Below are 7,715 nucleotides of genomic sequence, written 5' to 3' on the forward strand. Positions count from 1 at the left end.
TCATCAAACCGAAAAGCTGTTGCCCAGCAAAAGAAACCAAGAAAGTCGCTGTACTCAGTGGCTCAGCCTGTAATCCCAGCACTTTGGGAGCCAAGGCAAGTGGGTTGCCCGAGCCCATGGGTTTGCGATCCGCCTGGGCAATTTGGTGAAACTTCGTCTCTACAATACATCAAAAATTAGCCCGGTGTGGTAGCATGCACCTGTAGTTCTGGCTACTTAGAAGGCTGAAGCAGGAGAATCACTAGAGCCCAAGCCGGTCAAGGCTGGGGTGGCCAGGAGCATGCCACTGCACTCCAGTCTGGGCGACAGAGTGAGACTCCAACTCTAAAAAAAAAGAAAGAAACCAAGAAAGTAAAGAGACAACCCACAAAATGGGAAAAAAATATTTGCTAATTATGCATCTGACAAAGGCCTAACACCCAGGATCTACAAGGAACTCAAATGAAGTGAAAAGAAAAAAATCACTCCATTAAAAAGTGAGCAAAGGACATGAACAGACACTTCTCAAAAGATGATCCACAAGCAGCCAACAAACACACGAAAAAATGCTCAGCCTCACTAATCATTAGAGAAATGCAAGTCAAAACTACGAGATACCACCTAACTCCAGTAAAGATGGCTAATATTATCAATAAGTCGAAAAACAACAGGTATCAGTGTGGATGTGGAGAAAAGGAAAAGCTTCTATACTATTGGTGGAAATGTAAATTAGTTCAATCTTTATGGAAAGCAGTGTGACAATTCCTAAAAAAACTAAAAATTTATCTTCCATTCAATCCAGTAATCCCTCGCTTGGGAACATATTCTCCCGGGAATATACCCAGAGAAACATAAATCACTCTACCAAAAAGACACCTGCACATGCATGTTTATTGTACACTATTCACAATAGCAAACACATGGAACCAACCATGCTGCCCATTGAGAGTGGACTGGGTAATGAAAATGTGGTACGTATGGAGTATCAGGCGGCCACAAAGAAGAACAAAATCATGGACTTTGCCAGCAACCTGTATGGAGTTGAACTATACTAAGTGAACTATCACAGAAACACATTAGCATCAGGGTGGGATCAGCAGTTGCTGGGCACTGCCAGCGGAGGGAGAGAGGGAGAGAGGAGTGGCTGCATGTGACAACACAAAAGGTACCCGGTCCATTTTGCCAGTTAGATGCTCAAACTTCACCTGCATGGAGCCTACTTATGTAGCTAATCCTCACTCTATAATAAATAAAAGAAAGTAATATAATATAATCCCCCAACTATATAATGAATAAATTAATTAAAAATAAAAAACAGATAGATACATACATTATATAAATCCATACAATGACATACTAGCTAGCCATAAAAATTGACATTTAGTACATATAATAACACGGACAAACATCTCAAAATAATTACACTAAATAAAAGAAGCCAGCACTCAGCACAAACTGCATGAATACCATTCATAGAAAATGCCATCTAGAGAGACAGAAATCAGGTAAGCATTTGCCAGGGAGAGGGGAGGGACTAAAAGGAGAGATTAGCAAAAGAAAACTTGGGGGGTGATGAATATGATCGTTATCTTGATTGTGTTGATGGTTTCATGGGTATATAAACATGCCAAAACTTATCGTATTGTACACTTTAAACATCAACCATTTGTTCTATATTAATAACATCTAAATAAAGCATTAAAAATACAAAAAAAATTTGCCAGCTCATTGCTTGGCAAGAGTGATGCCATCTTGAGGCAAAACCACCATGATGACTAATATTTGACTCCCATACCAAAGTGTTCTGCAGTAAGTTCTTTAAATAATGACTGTAGCATAGATAATTCCACCTAAACATGTTTATCTAGCCTCCCCAGTGGCCATGAGTCTTGGCAAGAAAGTCTGAAGACGTCACCAGCTGCACATGTTTTACCCTAAAAGCTTGTAAAAGCTTGCAATATAAGGAATATTTTCTGGAGGGCAAGTGCAGGAGTCCAACTTGCAGCAGCCCAGACATCGTTTTTGTTCATAACTCCCTATTAAATGTTTTATTTTAATGTTTTTGGAGAACTGGAGTTATTAGCCTCTTTCTTCTTTCTCTCAGCTCTCTTAGACTTTGGGGGGTAGATTTGCATATACCCGCTCACTGCAGAATGATGGTATCTGAAAAGATTTTTCTGGAAGTGATTCATTTCCAGAAATGAATGCAGGTCACCCTCTCCCCTGGATGGTAAGAAATCAGATTTGTCTTTGGTTTATCTTTGCCTCAGAAAGAATTAGTGTACCCCAGCATGTTCTTGAGATGGGAGGCAAATTTCCATGAATCTCTTTTGAATCTTCTACTTCCCACTGGACAGATAGTGTGTCTAATTGTACTGCTTCTGTAAGTCAAGCAACCCTGTGACAGAATGACTTATGTCAGTTATAAGAGAGAGTCTCTGGGCACAGGGTAGAAAGTGAAGTGTCAGTGAGCCCGGGATATATAGGGCTTCCAGAGAAAATATTTTCCACATTAGCTAAACTATTAAATATGCAAAAAGTGTGATGTCAAATTGCTCAAAGGAGATATCTCACTTTACCCTATACAAACTGAGTTATGTGTGCCTCAATAGCATTAGTCTGAAAAAAAAGACTAAAATAAACATTAAGACTCATTTTTAAAGTATAGAATATAGAAGAAGACAAAGAAGAGGAAGAAGAGAAAAAAGAATTACCAAGCAAAGACCAATATTCTCAGAGGGATAATAAAAAATAGTATATCACTAATCAAAGAACAGAATGTTATAATTAAGAAACAAAACAGAAAAATGTCTGTTAAATACATAAATATATACATGCATGCACAATGTGTAATCTGTGATTTTTTTTGAAAAATCAAAATAATAGCTTGAGAATCACATTGTATTTTCCAAAAAGTAGGAAAAAAAGAAAAGTGAAGAAAAAATGAAAGAGAAAAATATTAGAAAATTGAAGGATCAATAGTGGTTCAGAATCTGATAAACAGAGCACAAGGAAGAAAAAATTGAGAAAAATTTTTAAAAAGAAATTATCAAAACACTAACTTATAAATTTCTCAATAATTCAAGGACTCTTCTGATTGAAAGGACTCATGGAATTCTCTACAGAGAGAAAAAGAGTAAAAGAAAATTATAATCTATAACAAAAAGCATCATCATAACATCTCAGAAAACTATGAATAAAAAATTTAATGCTTTAAAAATTAAAACTTGAAACAAGAGGATATAGAAAACCATTTTTCAGTATATTTAACAACAGCACTGAAGAGATATTACAGGAGTGCTTTCTAAGCTCTGAGAGAAAATGCTTTTAAATATGGAAGTCTAAGTGTATTTAAACTTATCATTCAAGGATAAAACACCAAAAACAAATTGTTATTAAATAATGTATTAATGCAATATTGTCCAATGTGTATATTTGTCTCAATATGCATTTTGTATAAAAGATGGAAATTTAAAAGTCTAATATAAAATATTAATATTGAATATCTCATAATGGAGGCCAGACAAGTTTTTTCTCTTTACTTTTTCTATTTATTTTAGTTTTTCTACCATGAACATAATTTGTACAATAAACATACTTAAATTTTGTAAATGTTTTGTCCTAATATGCTACACAGATAGTTAGTCCACTTGAGGACCAAATGTAACACCAAGGCCTCATTATCATAACATGATTAATTAAGCAGCTAAAATAACCAATACTCAACCAAGTCAACGGATTAAGCTCTTTTTAATAAATCTTAAGGGTTTAGTGCAGGAGTTAGCTTTTTTATATGATTAAGATCACCTACCAAAGTTTACTACCATTATGTACTGTTTGAGCTCAAGGGTCACATACAGCAATTGACATTATTCTTTCCCAACACATCTTGAAGAACCAAAGTTATTCCCTGTTCATATTTCATTTTCTTTTTCAAGTCTAAATTCATTTGCTGTAAGGTTTCTCTTTTATAAAAAAAAATCTTCCATCTTCATTCCTTTTTTCTCTTTTCCTTCAGTGTGCTGCCGAAGATCCTGGTGTCGCCATGGGCCACCGCCCTGCCTGGTATTACCGGTATTGTAAGAACTGTATCCAAAATCTTGCTTCTGTCGAGGTGTCCCTGATGCCAAGATTCGCATCTTTGACCTGGGATGGAAGAAGGCAAAGTAGATGAGTCCCCACTCTATGGCCACATGGTGTCAGATGAATATGAACAACAGCCCTCTGAAGTCTTGGAGGCTGCCCGTCTTTGTGCCAACAAGTACATAGTAAAAAGCTATGGCAAAGATGGCTTTCATATCTAAGTGAGGCTCCACCCCTTCCATGTCATCCGGATCAACAAGATGTTGTCCTGTGCTGGGGTTGACAGGCTCCAGAAAGGAATGCGAGGCACCTTTGAGAAGTCCTAGGGCACCGTGGCCAGGGGGCACATTGGCCAAGTCATCATGTCAATCCACACCAAGCTGCAGAACAAGGAGCATGTGATTAAGGCTCTACAAGGGGCCAAATTCAAGTTCCCTGGCCACCAGGAGATCCATAACTCAAAGAAGTGGGACTTGACCAAGTTTAACGCAGATGAATTTGAAGACATGGTGACTGAGAAGTGACTCATCCCAGATGACTGTGTAGTCAAATACATCCCCAATGTGGCCCCCTGGACAAGTGGTGGGTCCTGCACTCATGAAGACTTTCACTCTGCTGGCTTTTCATTCCCATCAATAAATCTTGCTTCCTGTTCCAAAAAATTGTTTTGTTGTTTCTTGCTCTTCTTTATTCTTTCCACATCCCTTCTCATATGTCATCTCTTGAGACCTAAATGAACTGGTTAGTATGGTCATGAAAATGTTCTTATATTGTTCCTTTATGAATCAATCTGTTTCTCTCTAAAGCTATTTTTGATGACCCAGATTCAGTTCACCATGCACTGATAGAGAGATTGTTTACTTAATGGACTGAAACATAATAAAAATTTTTCTCTTCACTTCATTTGACCTACGAGTAAGTTTTCATTTTCAGATTTCACTTCTCTTTATTGCCTTTTTTGTCTTGTTTGCAATCATATAAATCTGGTTAGACTAGCTGGTGTGTCAAATCCTGTTAAGAAAATAAACCATTTTTTCTCATAACATTATGTTTTCAGATAATTAAACCAGTAGGGATCAATGCTATGTATTATTGCTCAATTTATAAAATTAAATGTTTGAATGATTTTGTATATATATGTTTATATACTTATATATTTTATTTTATATAATATATGTATATATATTATATAATATATACGTATATAAAAACAAAGTAAGGATGGTAAACACACATACATGATGTTCAATTGAGAACCAATTGTCATGTAAAAACATAACAAATATATTTTCACAATTCACTGAAGCACATTTTCTGATAGATACATACAACAGCATATAAAATATGTAATAATCCTGAAAAAGCTGAGCAAGATGGCATAGAATGTAGCAGACTCTTTTGTTATTGGAATGGAGCAGCTGTGTGATCAACTCTCCAACTGCCTTTTGGGAATAAAGCCAACTCTGAGTCCAGGCACACCAGGTGACAATCTAACAATGCAGCTGGAGCTTCACCTACTCCCTGCACTGAAACACAGACATCATTACCTAAAACCAAATGCAATAGCAGACTATAAGAGAAGAATAGTTTTAAGCAAGTAAAGAAAAAATAGTCATCAGGTACCTTTTAAAAAGTCAGTATTCTGATGACCTACCAAGTAAAAATAAATGTAAAAAATTCAACAATTCATTTATTTTGGAGAAAATAGTCTGCCACTTCTTTTTTATTATACTATTTGTAACTCTATTAGTAACCTATGTGCATGATATTCATGTACATAAAGTAGCTTTCCTATGTTAAATGTTATCTGGAAGTAAATGATTTGAGCAGAAGAATACAGATAACATATGTAATATAGGAAGTCTAAAATAGATAACTTGATACCCACATAGAAGAAATATGTCTAAGTGACTACTTCATTCTCTGGAGCCACATTCCAAAGTTATTTATTTATTTTTTCTGTTCACACATTGATTTTCAGAATGGCCTATGGCAAGTAATAACCTTTTTACTTTAGCACCCTTAAGCAGAAAATTGGGATTATATATGTTATTACTTTGAGTTCATCACTAAAGTGGTGAGAGTATGAGTTAATTTATTTATTCATATTAACATATCTTGTGAAAGTCATTTTGAAATTCTGTCAAGAGGCAGCCTTCCCATCTATCAATACCAGTTGTCAAATAGTTGTTCAATTTTTTTTAATTTTATTTCTTTCATTGGCAAATAATACTTCTGAAGGAAAATCTTCAATGTAACTTAATGAAATCAACACTAACTTCCACATATTTACATAAATGTTTGTTTTTATTATAATATTATGTAAATTTTAGCAAATATGAATCAAATGTTCTGGAAATTAGGTCTGATAGAGTCAGTACATTCACAGGTTCAGTATATTGTTCAGCATATTTCTTGCAGAAGGCTAATCTTTTCCCTGCTATCTCACAGAGCTAAAGCTAAAATGAATGTGCAATTTTCTAAGGTTTTCCCAATGGAACAATTTGTATCACATAGCAACATCTGCCAACTAGGAAACTACACAGAGAGCTTCAGAGTTGTTTTGCGTCCCCCCCTCCATAAAGTTGCTTTCATCCACTTGCAGGAAATGTATGCAACATCAATACTATACTAAACATATTCTACTATGTGTGTCTATGGCTATTTTACTGTGTTCAATAGCCATTACTACACCTTATATTTTGCATTTCCAAAGAATTTTCACATATGCTTAATACCCCTGTCAGGGCAGGAATGATTATTCCTTTTTTACATCTGGGAAAGCTGATATTTGTAGGATATGGGTGTCTTGATCGAATCAGAAGGCTAGACTTACATAAAATCAGAACTAGATTTGTTATTCAGTTCTCCTTTAACCATACCTTGCAGTAGTTCATGCGTATGGGAATGAAGAATAATCATAGGAGTACTAAATTGCACATTGAAATGTTATTTTATAACCTAAGGATCATATGTATTATGAAGGGATGCACTATGTCTATTGACTGTTCTAATCTCTATGCAATCATAGTGCAGCTTGGTTTTTGTCTTGTAAATGATGGTGGTTTGGAACTGCTGCAAATTGCTAATGTTCCTGGACACATTTGGCAGCAGCCTCAGGCAAGCAAACCCACAACAAGAAAATTAAATCATTACCAGTAGTTCTCTCTAAGAGCTTACAGTATGAATGACAAAGGAATGGTGGGCTCCCAATAATTTAAATAGAAATATAAATGGTTATGATTTGTGGAAAAAAACTAAAGCAGCTTAGAGCATGTAGCACAACAGAAAACGATCATGAGACACAACCTCTTTTTAGAATGGAAAAATCATGAGCTCTGAGTCAAAAAGATCTGAATTTGAAAGATTTCAAGTACTATTTGATATGAAGACAAATACTTGATAACCAAGCCAGGTGGGCATTACTTGAAAACAGCATGGTGTGGTAGAAGATGATAGGCTGAAGTGAGGTTGGTGGATCAAGGAGTTTAGCTTACTCAAAAGAGAATCCATCTGGTTAAGAGTAACATAAATAAGGACTAGGCAAATGGGAGATAACAGAACCCTGATGTACTGCTCTGGGGTATAGTTAGCTACTTTGTATTTTTTTTTATTATTGTTATTATTATTATTTTTTCAAATCTTACAAAAAA

The 7,715-nt window shown here is 35.4% G+C and overlaps 1 pseudogene; it reads left to right on the plus strand.

Annotated features, from left to right (window-relative positions):
* Positions 1 to 4,024: 4,024 nt before the first annotated feature.
* On the plus strand, positions 4,025 to 4,663 carry LOC103260066 (annotated as a pseudogene).
* Positions 4,664 to 7,715: the final 3,052 nt, after the last annotated feature.

The sequence above is a fragment of the Carlito syrichta genome, unplaced genomic scaffold (genome assembly GCF_000164805.1).
Source record: "Carlito syrichta isolate Samal-C Ts95f unplaced genomic scaffold, Tarsius_syrichta-2.0.1 Scaffold303109, whole genome shotgun sequence".
Taxonomy (NCBI): Eukaryota; Metazoa; Chordata; class Mammalia; order Primates; family Tarsiidae; genus Carlito; species Carlito syrichta.